Source organism: Anser brachyrhynchus (genome assembly GCF_964034855.1).
Source record: "Anser brachyrhynchus genome assembly, chromosome: 1".
Lineage (NCBI taxonomy): Eukaryota > Metazoa > Chordata > Aves > Anseriformes > Anatidae > Anser > Anser brachyrhynchus.
The window spans coordinates 151,122,420-151,138,812 of record NC_137694.1 but is presented as its reverse complement, the minus strand read 5'-3'; the positions used below and the strand labels follow the sequence as shown (position 1 = coordinate 151,138,812).

The following is a 16,393-nucleotide window of genomic DNA, read 5'->3' as shown; positions in this document are numbered from 1 at the left end:
TCTTAATAAACTGTCTTTATCTCAACTCACCGGCTTCACTTTCCCATTTCTCTCCCCCATCCCAGAGAGGGAGGGGGGAGGGTGAGCGAACGGCTGTGTGGTGTTTAGCTGCCAGCCGGGTTAAACCACAACAAGACATAAAATATAATAAATATATATATTATATATATATAAATATAATAAATGTATCTGTAGTGCAGAATAGTTGCTGAAGATGACCTAATCATTCACCCGATTCACGGAAGTAGCTCTGGTGTGGTCCAGTAAATGGAACACCCATTAGCAGTTGGAGTGCCTTATGGGTGTTTCTGGACTATATGTTGCTGTTTAGTTCTACTTGAAAAGAGTCCACAGTGCAACTACAATAGCAGCCAAGAAGTACTGGGAGATTATTTTAAAAGTGCATGTCTGACCTGAACTAAAATCTTAATGTAGACAGACCATAGAGTATCCCTTGCAGTCTATTCTCTAATAAGAGCAGGCAGTGCACAACATAGTATTTCACAGGCTGAGAGGACAAACTCAAGTGCTAAGAGCCCTTTCAGGAGAACATGGGATGAACAAGAACATCACCTTGTTCAGCTTAAGTATTACTCTAGAATGAGCAGATGCTGTATCAGTTATGTTGAAAAATGAATGAAGAATACTTTGCTCTATAGATCGTAAAATTTAGCTCTAACTGCTGCACTCTATAGAAAGAAAATGAAATCAAGCTGCTAATATTCCCAGATACAGTGAATGTACCCACCAGCAGCTCAAACAGGAATATAGCTTTGTCCTACTGAAGTCTTCTTGCCTTCTTAATCCAGCCCTCAGCTGCTGAAAGATATGGAGATGCTCTTGAAATACAACAGGGGAAAAAGATTTTCATCTCATTTTTGGTGCAACAGCCACTTTTTCTGTAGTCAGATTAAATAAAATTATGACAACAAAATGATTGCTTTGCTCGTCTTCGTAGGGCTAGCCTGGTTATATGAGGCTGGAGTAGGTTATTTTGTTCCTGCTTCTACTTTGGGATTCTTTCATTTATGATCTTAAATAAATTCTAGAAGTCTGCTAGAAAAATATGATTTTTATAGCTTAATTTTATATTTTCTAATTATACTTGGTTCACACTGATTATAATTACTGTTTACCGTTCTTATAAAAAAATGTTCCTATACATAATAGAAGAATATATCTTTTCAATCATGGATAACTCCTAAATTCACACACACAAAAAAATCACTTTTACATTTTTGCTTAACTTTAAAGTTCAGAGTGTGCTTTCAAAGTTTCATCCACCTTAACTCAAACAGGGAATTAACAAATCTGTTTATCATAGTAACTTGCGATATTTATTGATATTTATGTTTATTTATATTACATTAAGATGAATGATTGCTTTAATTTTCTAGAGAAATTTTGGACAGTTGATTATGTTCAAAAATGGCATAACTCAAAGATTCAAAGCTCCTAATTTTTCTACAGTTTTAGAAACAAGAAAGTTCTTCAAAGAGTGGGGAAAAAAATCAGAGACAACAGCACTGCTTTAAAACCTAATTGCCCAGAGGCTCAGCTGCTTAAAGCAGGTAGAATTCCACTGGGTTCAGCAGATCTACAAGCTCACACACTGCTATAGGATGCAGTCAGGATTATGTAACGTGCCCCATCTTCCCTCCTCTCTTCTGTGTTATGCCCTTGCTACTTGAAAATGAGCTGCTAGAAATGATTTGGTTTCCAATGTCTATTTAATGAGAGTTGATCTGTTTTAACAAACTTTTCAAACACTGTTTCTGGATCCCTCTATTTTTATTTTTAATAAGGCTATGTAAAAAGCAAGTATAAATAAAGTCTTAGTACAATACTACTACATAAACACGTGTTTTGCCTAGAACAAGAACTCTGGATAGATAATTAACTCAAATTGCAGGGGTTTTGTCCAAATTCTCTGCAGTTACTGACAATTTCCCAACTTTTAACTACCTTATAATTATAAATGGTCTATCTGCCAGACCATTTTGTCATTTTTCTATTGGCTAGTAAGAAATAAAAGCTCAATCTGTAGCCTGCCTTCTCTCATTTTTCTATGTTGTTCCGTCTCCATGGTTGCTGTCAGAAATGAGAGGAAGGATAGCTGTAACCTTGAAGTCCCTTCAGTCAAAATGTTGCCAATTTATGAATCCCTTTGATAGAGTCAATAATAGCAAGGAAGGCTTAACTGAATTTGCATGTCTTAATATAATATACAAATTCCTTTTACTTCACAGCCATTATATTCACATCTAAACATCCATTCATAATCACAGTGAGACTTTTTGATATTAGTGATTTATTTTTTGCCAAATTCATTATAACTTTACAAAAGTTTAACTCATATTCAAAATATGATAATATTTTCTTTACCATGTACCTAACCACCATTGCTGTGTCATTGCTATCCTTAGAACATGGTCTATAGTGTCTGCTCATAGAGGCTGATGGTCTACTGAAATCAGAAGTATTTTTTTTCCTTCTATTTTGTTATTATATTATATTATTTTATTATTATTTATTATTATTTATTGTTATTATTGTTATTTATTATAATGATATTATTGAAATCTTATTTGGTTAAGTTAAAGTAGTGTGGTAGTTATTAGTCTCAAACACAGGAGAATTATTTATCTTGATGGTAAGTAATGATGGACTTCTTGTTTTAAGGTTTTGGATTTGTTTGTTGAGATGTTTTTCTTGTGTTGAGTTTTGCTTTCTGGTAGTGGTCTAATTCATCTGAGTGGATACTAAGATTCATCTGCATTAAATGTCAAGTCAATACCACATCAGTGTGAATGGCCAGAAAAAAATGTTTTATTTTTGAGGAAGTCATCATGTTTCCATAATGGCAATATAAGAATTAAATAACTATCAGTGAACATCAAAAGAAAAAGGAAAGCCATCTGATATGAACCTGAGTATTACTTCTTTCCTTTTTCATTTTTCACTTTTTTTTTTGATTAAATATTCTGTAAAACCTCTAGAGATGACAACTTTCTATCACTTCTATCTGTTTCTGAAGTAGTGAAGACAATCATTCTAGTGAAAAGACTGATCTATGAAGGTAGGATGATTTTAATAATGGTGAACTCCCAGTGTGTTGTGAGACTATATAAATCATATATTCCGGTATGTAGCAGTCATTTGTGGACTGATTTTATCTTGCCTTTGCTGGGTTCTCTCAAAGTTAGCCCAGAAGACCAAGGAAAACACAATTTGGAATTGTTTTACGCAGTGCTGATTTTGAAAATTTTTGAAAAATCAACACTGCTCACATTCCAAGTGTCTTGATCAGATGCCAAATAGCCAGACAAATGCCAAACTTGTTTCTGAAAAATTCCTAAAATGTCACGTTTAAAATGTAATAGTAAATCAACAGCAAATTGCTTTCTTCTGTCGACTAATTACCTAAATACATTGCCTTACATTTCAAGAAACAGGGCATGGGAAGGGATATTTTAAGGACTGTTCCTTATTTATTTTTCTATTGGCACAAGGAATGTCCAGAAAATTATTTTTTTCTTATAGCAAATGGAACCACTTTTATTGAAGCCTACCTCCAAGCTTATGCATGAGCACACATTCATAAACAAGACTTACATATTTATGCAATATAATTAGAGTGCATACCAATGTAACATAGTTGTATTGGCAAACAAACAAACAAAAAAAATCCCACTTCTATTTTAAATTCAGACAGACCTAAAGCCTGAAAAAGTAGCCTAGCATCTGGAAAGGTTCCTTTGATATGAATGACAAAAATCTTGCTGACATTAGTGGACCCACCAGCCTATTCTAAACAATCCCATTTCCTTTGAATAGATTTTGGCTTTGTTTTCCTGGTTTTTGAAAGCATGTTTGCCATTTTAAATTATACTATATGTAATTAATCACTTCTCAGTTGAGTAGTCACCACTCCAGAATAGATCCCATCAATATGAGTAAAGATTATTAGATCAGACTGCAATTAATGGCCATAGGAATGTATTGAAGCCATAAATTTATAGACTATGGGCATTAAACTTTGGAAAATATTTTGAACTCAGTCCAAGCTTATTTCAACACCAGAAACAAACAAACAAACAAAAAGGTTTAATCTTCTCATAAGGTGTATGGCATTAGTGAGGTATTATTTATTTATTCAAATGATGTGCTCATTCTATGTTTATACAATTTAAAATAATTTATTTTATGCCACTTTCTATGCTTGCTATTAAGAAAATCAACAGAAAAAAAAATCTCTGGGATACGTGAAATTGCTATGGACACATATAAGAAATACAGAAATTTTCCTTAACGTTGATGAGAATAAATGAAATAAGCCAACATTATGCTATTAACTTTGTCATATGAACCAGCAATCCCAGTTTGCCCAAGAAAAAGACTGGGTTGAGCTGACATTGCTACTTGCAGGTAAGGAATGTAAGAGACTTAACACTGAGTATAAGATCTTCTGGTGCTAGTCAGATGTAAGGAGAGTAATTAACTTTTGCTCTTGCTCCCAGTTTCCTTTCCAGTGAAAGCTATGGCATTAACAACCTCTAGAAAAACAATGGAAAGCTAGAGATCCTCCTCACACACTTCTGAACATGGGAAAAGAAAAGCAAAAGATTAATGAAGTAAAACACTGACCCCAGTCAGTCATGCTACTTCAAGAGAATTAATATGGGAGTCCTACTAACTGCAGTGAGGTCGTTCCCTCCCTAGATTTTGAAGATATCCAATATAATAACCTGTTATTAAAAGCAAAAACACTGACAAAAAGCAAAAAGGGGGAATAAAAGGTGGGGAAGGAGGAACAAGTCAACTTTCAAAAAGCTCAGAGGGAGGGATAACAGGGAGAAAAGAAGGAAACTCAGTCTCTGGAATCCTTTTAGTCACTATTGTCTTACAGCTGATTAAGATGAAATGATTGCTATGTTTGACTTTGTGTCAGAAGAGATGGGAGAAGAGTTATATGCTCTTTTCCTGTTACAACTGGAGGAAAAAAGTCAAATAATGAAAATAAATAAACAAGAGGAAAAGAACAGAAAGCTCCAGAATGTAAGCTCACCAAAAGTGCCAGGGGAGGGTAGATTCCTTCCTAAAATAAGGGGATGAGGAGGTTTGAAACTTGTTTTGCATATATATATATATATATATATATATATATGTATGTATATACAAACCTCCTTAGGGAAGGAGGATATATAACCTTATATATAACCTCCTTAGGGAAGTAGCCCTGATTATAAACAGGGCTAAATGGGTCTTGTTGTGGTAGATAGGATGGTGTGATCCTCAAAGTTGTTGTTACTGGGTCTGAACTTGTTTCAGAGTTTGGCAAGAGAATTTGAAATAGCCATCTACTTCAGACTATGTGTGCATCATTATCAGTGGTCTCAAAGCTCCACTTCCATAAAAATTTTTCTGCAATACTTTGGTACAAACATTGAGCAACATGCCATTTGCAGAACTGCTCCCTTGGTCTCTATCCCCTTGTTTAACCTTAATTGTGTGTTTAGATTTCTTTACTTCCTCCTCTTGGGAAAGGAAACAAAAAAACCCTGTAGTAGCTAAAACTGACTGGAGTGAAACCTACTGAGAAAAGAACTGACCTGCTGCTGAACTCAGATAACAAGCAACTTGTGCCTACAGCAGACAGCTCATGCCCTTTAGAGAGAAGAGATAGACAGAGAAAGTTGCACTGGCAATTTCCCTGGCTATTCTTCTATCTTCTCTTCAAGAAATAAACGCATACACCAGTTTGAAATCCAACCAGAGACATCAGGAATATGCAGTATGATATTTAGGTCTCAAAAAACAGGCAGACAAGAGAATAAATTTTTGATTCACCATGTCATATTTATATGGACTATGCTGTCCTTTTCCCTTCAACATTTTTTTTTTCCACTGACATTTCATACTTTGTCAAAATCATCTAAAGTAAATGCAGACATCTGACCTGGATGCATCTGAGCCTGCTCTCATTTCTCTCGGTGGAAAGAAAAAAGACATGTCTGCTAGTGGATGAGAAGGCAGTACAGTCAATGTGCCTTAAGTATAATGAGCAATAAAAAACATCCTCCAGATATACTTTCAGAAACATCCTTGTCTAAAATAACACTTTCACTTACGTATCCAGGAGCTGTCTGATTTTTATAAAACATACATGGCAGTATTAAATGTTGGGCTAAATCTGATTTCCTAGAAATATATATTTCATCGAAGAGTAGAGGTGAACCCAAATAGCATTCTATATATTCTATATAGAATTTTTTATAAGATTTTACAGAAGAGGTCAATGATATAAATTGTTTGTTGCATAGTATAATTTCAATGAATGACTGTAGCAAAGATTGTTGTGAAGTTGAAGGGACTTTGCAGAGTGAGTTTTGGACAGGGTAAACACTCATGATCAGAACAGATCATGTTGTCTTCAGTATGAGTTCTGTGCTTTAGACACAATTTTTTAATGCAGGATGAATTAAAGAAAAATATTTTTAGCACTGATTCACAATAATATCAGCAAAAGATTCAGATCCGTAAAATCAGGAAATAGAAGAATCTCTGAATATGTTAAAACGATTTCGTATTAACATACTTCAAAATCAAATGTTTAGTTTCATTACCGTGGAGTGTTTCCTTTAAGAATTAGTAACACATTTTTAAAAAAATTTGGAACAAATTTTTTGATCTTGCAAAAAGTTATTTAAGAAGCCATGAAATTAAATGAAGAGTTTTCTCTGCTTTTACCCAAAGTAGTTTTGTTGGCATTGTAGCTTTTTTTTTTCCATAACAAAATATTAGAAAATATTTTCCATTTTGTGAGATTACGTATAGGGTTTTTTTTGTTTGTTTTGTTTTGTTTTGTTTTGTTTTGTTTTTAATTTCACTCTAGACACTGAGTTAAAAATTGATTATCTGCCCAGCATTAATCCTGAATTTACTTCAAAATTCAAGTGGCAACATATGCATTTTTACAAGCAAGAACTCTTTTCAACAACATTTCTGAGACAGATTGTATAAAACACTAAAAGATTAACTGGTCCTTTAATAACTGAGAAATAGATTTTATTTATTATTTTATTTTTATTGCAAATTAGGTAATCTTTGCTGTAGCTTCAGAAAAATTGTACCTTATTTTTGCTTATAATATGTCAAATCCCTGGTGTATTGTATTTGGGAAGTGGAGATATTATTTGGATTCTGAAGACTAAGTAAAACTTAGAATATCAAAGCTAATAATGCATTTCCACAGTCAGAAGTTATGATGGTATTGAATTAACGATTTAGGCCTGTCACGGTGATGAATATTGATGTTTATTCTATATATTCAATATATTCAATCGATATAACTTTGATAGTTCAGCTTATTTATTTTGGGGGATGCCTGCCTATGAAATTCTAATTTTAAATCAAAAGATTTTGGTTAGTCATTTTACGTTTACTCATGTCATTTTCTTCATCTGTTTTCTAAAACCCTGCAATTTAGAACACAACCAAATTTATGTTTAGCTCTTAAAAACTCAGAAAGAAAAAGAACTTTTTCTACTGTCATAATGAAACCCCTGGGCACAAGGTCCAGTCTGACTTTAGTACCTATGTCAGAAGATGGATCTTTAGCAGGAGAAGTGGTTGGAGCATGTTGGTGGATGTAGCAGACAATCATGATCCAATATTACAAAAATAAGAATCAAGAGAGAAAATGTGTATATATACATATACACACACGTATATATATAATATATATAATATAAAATATGTAATATGTAGTATGCAATATGTAATATATAATATATAATATGTAATATGTAGTGTATAATATAATATATATGAGATATATATAATATAATATATAACACACACACACATATATAGATATTAACTTTAAAAAATCAAACTAACAAATAGATGCCTTCAAATCCATATGTGCCTTCTACCTCCATTGTACTCCAAAACTAAAGCAAAGAAGTTTCAGATCCTCGAAGCAAAATACTATGGTGGACAAAAATTATACAAAGGTATTTATAAGCTGATTTATTAAGCTGTGACCTGCTGCTGTTCAATCTCTCCCTGTGTCAGTCACAGTGCCTTGTGGTGGAGTTGGTGGCAGAGATTCCGTACTTCCCTCTTTGATATGAGACTTTCCCAAGACCCATTGAGACAGAAAGGCTCAACATCCACTCTGAATTTGAAGTTAAAAATGGGGAGCACTGCTGAGGCCAAGTAGTATTTAAGCATTTTCAGATACTGCTGAAGCAGAGTTTCTTTTGAGGAAGAGTTATACAAGGAGTGTGAACAGAGAGAAGCAGGTTAATGGAGAACTGTAAACATTGTTCTGTTCTGCTGAGGTTCTAATAATAGTGTTATATTTGTCTAAATTTTGATATTCTTTTTATCTATCCTGCCCAAGGAAGGAACAGGAATCATGCTATCAAGGGAAAAAATAAAAATAAATAATCATCAACAACAACAACAAATACACACACACACACACTTCTTTTTAATGAATGGATCTTCTCATCATTAAAACATGCTAATCACCCAATAACCAGGGACAGTATTTAGATAATTATTGTAGACTTATGGAACAGAGGTTATTGAAAATGAACACTTAGCCACTAAAATTAATTCCACAGCATTTATGCTTCCTGCATTAACAAAATGTATGTCTTGTATTTGGGTTTTAGTATGCATTTACAAATATGAAGTGAGGCCATTCATGATTTATTTATATTCAATTAAGTACGTGCTAAGAGAGGAGATGACTCTGCCTGTGAAAATATTAGCAAACAAATAGGAGTTTATAGGAATAAATAATAATAATAATAATAATAATAATAATAATAACTATTTTAATTTTCTGCACATCTATGTAGCATAGACCTAAAATATTTTGCCTAAAAAACCAGGGGCATAATTCAAGATAATCTGACTAAGGTTACCATTCCAGAGGCTTTCTCATGGTGCAAACGCTAGTTTGTACTCAGCACATATGTAACAACCTAGGTGTTTATTCCAATCTTAACACCAAGATATATAAAGATGTTTTAGACTCGACGAGAAACAAAGTTCTCAAACAAAAGATGGCAATGTATCTCCCTTATTCTGAATCTAAGAAGCCCAGACAACTTAATATCAATAAAACATAGAAAATGGACAGTTTGTGAAAGAATGCCACTAAACAGTAAAACAATAATAATATGGCTGTTAGAAAGAGCAGGAATATTAAGTACAAGCCAGTATTTTTCAGACTAAAGGAAAAAATCTTCTGACCATAAGGAATTTACAAACTATAGAAAAGTGGTTGAATAAAGATTTATCAAGCCTTTAAAAAAATTCTCACATTTTACATTTGAAGTCAAAATAGTTTATATGAAGAATTGAGATTGGTGAAGAGAATGAAAAAAAAATCAAAACAAAACTCTATTTTGGGAGTATTTTTCCAACTTACTGGTCACCCTCTGCCTCAGCACAGTTCCAAAATATTTTCCAAACAAAAGCACTTTATTGGTTTCAGAAAAAATCTAGGTCTGCAAGGCCCTGGCAACACAGTGGACTACATTTTCTGCTTCTAAAGGGTCCAGCTTTGTCTGGGTCACTGGTAAGAATTATTGAATATAAATATACATTTTTTCATTACACAAATTATACCTTCCTTTTAGCTTTTTAAACCACTTATTGCTAGCCTAAGCACAGATGTTAAATGTCTGTGTAGGAAGATAGCTAGCTTCATCTGAGAAAAAAAAAAAAAAAAAGGAAATTCTACAGCTAACTTTAAGCTATGATTATCACTACATGTCCTACATAAATACCATCTATTTCTTTCCCCTCCCATATCTTTTAACAGGTAGTATAACAAGTAGTATAATAAGTATATTTGTGATTTAAAGAACATGTGGGTATTCTTTTGTTTGTTTTGTTTTGTTGTTGTTTTTTCCCCTCCTTGTGGACATCAATCTCAGTTAGCCAGAGAAAACAGTCTCCTTATTTGAATACTAAATGCTCTGTTATACTATCTGGCACTAATATAACCATTTATCTAGATACAAAGGAACAGGTTAAAACAGATACTGGAAACGCTGGATTATAAGCAACAGACCAGACATAGGCTAGGAGATACTAATTCCTGTTTCACAAGCCAATTATTTCTAGATTTCTACTGACTCTGCATGTAGCTTTCTAGCAATATAATTCAAAACCAGATGTCTTCACTCAGTTAAGAAAATAAAAATGTTTACTTTTATCTACACCATGAATGCTCATATAACTAAGAAGTGCAAAAAAAAGTATTATTCTTTTGCACTTGCACTATGCTCATGTGTTAAAACACATATCACGATTCTGAAAGGCAATATGGCTCTCTAAAGGAAAACAGCACACACTGATCTTTGCAATGTCCAACAACATCTGGAAATTGCTCAGTGACACCAACTCTCCCTAAGTTCATCTGATTTTTACGGAGTCACTTGTCAATGGAACTACATTCACTCATCTACAACATAACAAAGACATGACAGAAAGGTCTCTTGATTTCTTTGTATGACTTCCAAGGTCTTCCAAAAATGACCATAAAGACATCTACAAGATTTTTAGATTTTAATGGTCAATAAACATAAAGAAGTGAACACCACATATTTTCGCCTCTAAGGTTTTTGTTTTGTTTTGTTTTTACTATGCTACCAAAAAAAAAAAAGCAGGTGTTTTATAAAGAGAAAAACAATAACAGACGAATACAGAGGAAATTGAAAATTAATAAAATCTACTAGAGAACCTTTAAAGCTTCACAGCACTTATTCTTTTTGCATGCACATATGTGTGTGTCTTTTTCCCCACTTTTACATGGGCATTTGCTGAAGTCATAGGGTCTTCAATTTTCAAAGCGTATTGGGCTGTTTCAGTAAAACTCAGGAAGCACATAAAACAAACAAAACAGCACAAAAGAAATATCCTTTGCTAAGCTAATTGTTATGCTTTATACAAACAGATGAGACATGATTTATTTATTTATTTATTTATTTATGTAGAGAATATATGAATATTTCCTCTGGCATGTGGAATTTAAGGAGTGAGCTTGAAAGGATATGAAGGGAAATGAGCATCTTGAGAAATTAAGTATGATACCATTTTGATTCCATTAAAATAATTTGTGCTGTCTGATTAAAATGAAACACAATACTCAAGCTCCTCTTTTTTTTTTTTTTTTAATGATACTTATTATGACACTTAAGAGAAGAAAAAAAAAAAAAGAAACAAAGTTCAGGACTTTGTTTGATGACTTACTCATTTTCAAGTTAATTAACTGTTTTTTTCCACTTTTTCAGAGTTTAGCAGAAGTCCATTCAGAATGTTTTAGTCAGTAAGTACTGTATTTTTGCTATATGAAGCCAGAAACAATTTTGTGTAAAAAGCAAATCTATTTCTTGACGTTTTATGTGAGAGCTTAAAACTATGAAAATCTGGAGAAAGGAAAACAACAACAACAACAACAAAAAGCACTTGTTCAGAAAAAGTAAGGGACGAAAGTGTTGCAATGTATGTATACTTGATGTATACTTGTATGCTAATATCTACAGAGTGGTGTATAGAGTTGCATGGTTTTCTCTAGTTATTTACCAGTGAGAACTGCTAAAGTCTCAAGCAACCCATGGGGTAGGAGGCTCTTGGTACCAGTATACATGGCAAGTAAAAATAGAGCCAAACAGTTTCAGTCCTTGCAATTCATGGTCAAAATCAATCATGCTATTTCCTGACAATTGCTGTTCTTAATGGTTTCTAATGCTTCCACTACATCCACAGGGCAAAACAAAACAGGCATCATGTTTTCCTTTTTCTCTCATCTTTCTCTCTCCCACCAATAAAGATAATTGCCTGCCAGAAAGAAATTTTAAAGTATTTATTTATACTGTAGCAAACTGTATGTGCACACACATCGGGGCACAAAAATAGGGCAGTTATATCTTGTGAGGTCTAGTGAAAGTATTTTCAATTTTTTTGCTCTTCCTGCATGAAAAGATTAATTAGACCTCCAATATGTTCTCTTATAATAAGCAGAATGATAGTGAAATTGTTCACGTTCTTCATCGTCTCCTGTGCCTCATGAGTCTAGATTGACTAGGTTTTCCAAAGTTAACGAAGGTGTGAAAGACTAGGGAAAGACAAAGACAGAACTGGCCATGCATCTATATAGACCAAAACATGGCTCACCTATTCTAACCTTACAGAAATGTTTAACTCCTCAACTCTAGTTCATGTCATGAAACATTGTCTGCCACTGTGCATGGCAGCTGAACACAAGTCATATGTCTTTATAGCTATGATTCTGTAACAGAGAATCTTTATAGTTGAGGTACTCACACTGTTAGTATATTTCTTGGTGGAAAAAACTGGACTTAAAAGTCAAGCGATAACATCTCTGTATAGATTTCTTACATGCTTAAAAACAGCTCTAAAGGAAAATTTGTATTTCAAAAATATTTAGAGGTATTGCTCTTTGTTTTTGGCAAATGAGGGAAAGGTCCTGTGACAACTGTTTTCCAAGCAGAGGCTGGTTATTTTTCATATAAAAGTAATGGAAGCCTATTAAGAGTCTAATAGAAACCTAGCATGTTTTCTAACACAAGCTCTCATTTCAAAAAAGAGTAGAAAAGAAAAAAGACCAGGATTCATGTACAGGTCAATTTCTTAATAAATTGTTTGATGTTTTAAATCACTTAATTTGCACTTCTATTCCTTGTTTTGCAGGATTCAAGGCAACTTAAACTCTAAACTGTATTTCGCAGGGCATCCCCTACTATTCTCACTAAGGTATGTGTGTGTGTGTGACAGTGCAGTAGGAGGGGTGGGAGGGTGGTTGGGTGTAAAAGGCTTTCCCCATTTCCAAGACAGTAACTGATCTGTGGAAGGTCTATAAGCCTCAATTATAAACTTAGGCCACTAATGTTAAAGCATTTTTAACATTATGCTTAATGCTTAACACTAAATGTTAAGCATTTTTATTCTAGGCAGAATGGTCTTTTATCTAACTTGTTTTGCATTTGAAAAGACTGTGCATTGTTTTATGGTTGTAATCTTCCATAAAATATGTTCACAATATTAAATATGTATTAATAAAATGTGCTTGTATGACTATGACAAATGGAATAGATAATGAGCTAAAATAAATTTGCAGAAGTATTTTACATATCAAAAAAGTAATATGGTTTTGCAGTTGCTTCGGGTAATTTTGTTTGTTCTTTTCAAATGTGAGACTTTTAAAGCATTTTAAAATCTTCTTGCATGGGCATTCCAAAAATATCTTTCACACAACTTCATTTAATATCCTCATTATCCCATCAAGGTAATATATCTAGGAAATGACCATTATCCAAAATTTTATTGTCAATTTGCAAAATTTTGTAAACCATGCAGTCCAAGCAGTGACTAAAATACCCAAAGCTTTTGTGTGCATCTACAAAGGTGTGCATGTAATTTTCCATATAAAATCCTTAAAATTATTTCTGTAGTATTTTTTGTTGTTGTTGTTAAAAAACACAAATTAAAAACATAGCCCATTTTCCATGAAATATGCAGCAGGTCTTCAAAGAGCTTCACTGATCCACACAATATAAATGTCAATAAACACTGTATTTCTTTCATGATGGTAATTTGTGTTGACAAGCATTGCTTTTTTTCCTGTCAACAAACAACACACAATTATTCTTTTCTAAATCTCTGTATTTAACCCAGGCAGCCAAAGCCACGTTATAGTTTCCTCAGATATATTATGCAGAGCTTTACATTTGTTTATTTATTTATTTTAATTGAAATCACAATTTAATGACCACTGTCTTGAAAATATATATTTTTGACAAAATGTTATCATTGCATATTCTTTCTCTTCCATCCCAGTACTACAGCCTCAGCATAGGTTTATCACATACCATTTTCATCCTCAGCTCTTTTGAGAAATTTGCAGGTTAATCAGACAGGCAAAGCTATACAAATCCCACATTAAGGGCTTTTTTTAAGTCAATGCCACTTTGCGTGACCATTGCTTAATGTCACAGTTTTCTCTGCTAGATACCATGTTACCAAATCCTTTTAGGGTTCACAAGAGCTGAACCAAGGAACAAAAATTCTTTTTCTGGTCAACATCTGATCTTTTCAGAATTATCTTTTATTCCTATTGAAATAGATGCAGGGTACAGACAATTTTCCATAAAATTATACAGTGTCGGAAAACATTGTTCTCCTAAGCATCCTGGCTATTTGGCGTGGCTCTGTAAAAGACACAAGTTCAGGTCCATTAGCTACCTGATTCACAGTAGAATTGTTCATTTCAGATCAACACAAGAAAGCTTTCAAGTACTTGTCATCTCTCTGAGATGAGCAATGAGCACAATTTAGCCATCTAATTAAAGCTAGAATCTTCTTTGCTCTCACACATTCTTGAGATGTTTGGCAGAGCTACTGACACACAAAGGAGAACATGACTGAGAATTGTCCAGATGGATTTGCTAGAGATAAATCACACGTGAACTACCTGATTGTCTTATGTGTTAAACTGTGCTAAAATGGCTAGATCTGTGAACAAAGGGAGAGTAGTGGATGACATTTATCTATACTTCAGTCAGGCTTTTGACACTGAGTGCCCTAGGTGCCTACAGCAATCCCTGGCAGCAGAGATGGCTGCAGCACTTGAGGCTGGGTCAGCAGGAGTACGACCAGGGTCAGGGCTGTCCTCCACTGCCTAGGATTTGTCACCAGACCACAAACCACTGTCAGCTCCCCAGGCTCAAGTAGAGGCTGGGCCAGTGGGGCTCATCTGGCCAGGGCAGGGCAGCCTGAGGGGCACCTCATAGCCTCCCCTGCCTGGGGAGATGGGCTGGGGCAGCCAGGCCCTGCAGGGCCGGACATGGCCAAACAAGGCTGGCCAGGTGTGGGTTGGAAGCACAGGGCTCAGGCCAGGTGTGAGGAGGCCTCTGGCAGTGTGAGACCACCAAGCAGAGAGACAAGCTGCCCAGGAGTCTGAGCAGGATCTGTCCTTGGGGTGTCCAAGAGGAAAGACCTGAGCAGCCAGGTCTGGTCTCACGCTCCTGAGGTCCCTTCCTGCCTGAATGATCCAATGAAATATGCATGATTTTTCAGCAAAATATAATTTTCCAGAGAAAGTATTCTGGTTAACTTCAGTACTTTCCTTTATAGGCCTTCTTAAGAGAAACCTCATTTGATGTCCATGCTCCCACAAACCAAAAGGGACATTTTGATGTTCTAGAGTACTGCTGTCAACCTCTCGGCTACTCTGCAAATGAATTCCAATAATTTCTTGATTAAAATGGCATCAGGACAGATTCAGAGGATACTCTGACATATGAAATATTCAGTATATGATAATTTGATCACTTAATATTATTTGAGTCAAAATCCTAAGCATAAGAAATTCAAGTTTAAGGTTGATTTCATGCTGAAAATAATTTTATGTAATGTGATGTAATATATTACATATTTATATGTGTAAGAAAAGAGATTTTTTTAAATAGGAAATATGAGATCAGAAATGTAACAATTGTTAAGAACTACAGTATGGCTGAAAAGCAACTATACACCCCACAATTCAGTTTAACACAACTACCTGAAAGGAAATTGTGGGGAGCTGGGGTTGGCCTCTTCTCACTGGTAACTAGTGATAGGACTAGAGGCAATGGCGTCAAGTTGCACCAGGGAAGGTTTAGGTTAGAAATTAGGAGACATTTCTTCTCAGTAAGAGCAGTTCAGGAGAATGGGTTGCCCCGGGAAGTGGTGGCATCACTGTCCCTGGGGGTGTTCAAGGAAAGGTTGGATGTGGTTCTTAGGGACATAGTTTAGTGTGTTATATTGGTGGTAGGGTGATGGCTGGACCAGATGATCTAAGAGTTTAAACCTTAAAGATTCTATGAAAACATTGTTTGCAGTGTGGAAAAGGGAAAGGGAAAGGGAAAGGGAAAGGGAAAGGGAAAGGGAAAGGGAAAGGGAAAGGGAAAGGGAAAGGGAAAGGGAAAGGGAAAGGGAAAGGGAAAGGGAAAGGGAAAGGGAAAGGGAAAGGGAAAGGGAAAGGGAAAGGGAAAGGGAAAGGGAAAGGAGAAAGGGAAAGGGAAGGGAAAGGGAAAGGGAAAGGGAAAGGGAAGGGAAAGGGAAAGGGAAAGGGAAAGGGAAAGGAAAGGGAAAGGGAAAGGGAAAGGGAAAGGGAAAGGGAAAGGGAAAAGGGAAAGGGAAAGGGAAAGGGAAAGGGAAAGGAAAGGGAAAGGGAAAGGGAAAGGGAAAGGGAAAGGGAAAGGGAAAGGGAAAGGGAAAGGGAAAGGGAAAGGGAAAGGGAAAGGGAAAGGAAAGGGAAAGGGAAAGGGAAAGGGAAAGGGAAAGGGAAAGGGAAAGGGAAAGG

The 16,393-nt window shown here is 34.9% G+C and overlaps 1 protein-coding gene and 1 long non-coding RNA gene across 3 annotated transcripts in view; one reads left to right on the top strand and one right to left on the bottom strand.

Moving 5' to 3' along the window:
• NALF1 (NALCN channel auxiliary factor 1) overlaps positions 1–16,393 on the bottom strand; it is a 518,224-nt gene that overhangs the window by 322,503 nt on the left and 179,328 nt on the right. The gene's annotated exons all lie outside the window — the stretch shown is intronic.
• LOC308188473 overlaps positions 828–16,393 on the top strand; it is a 56,001-nt gene continuing 40,435 nt past the window's right edge. The window contains exons 1-2 of one of the 2 annotated variants that reach the window (XR_013945515.1): positions 828–11,356; positions 12,742–12,804. This is a non-coding gene — a long non-coding RNA (uncharacterized lncRNA). Of the gene's footprint in view, positions 12,805–16,393 lie in introns of both variants that reach the window. The other variant, XR_013945516.1, reaches the window with a different exon arrangement.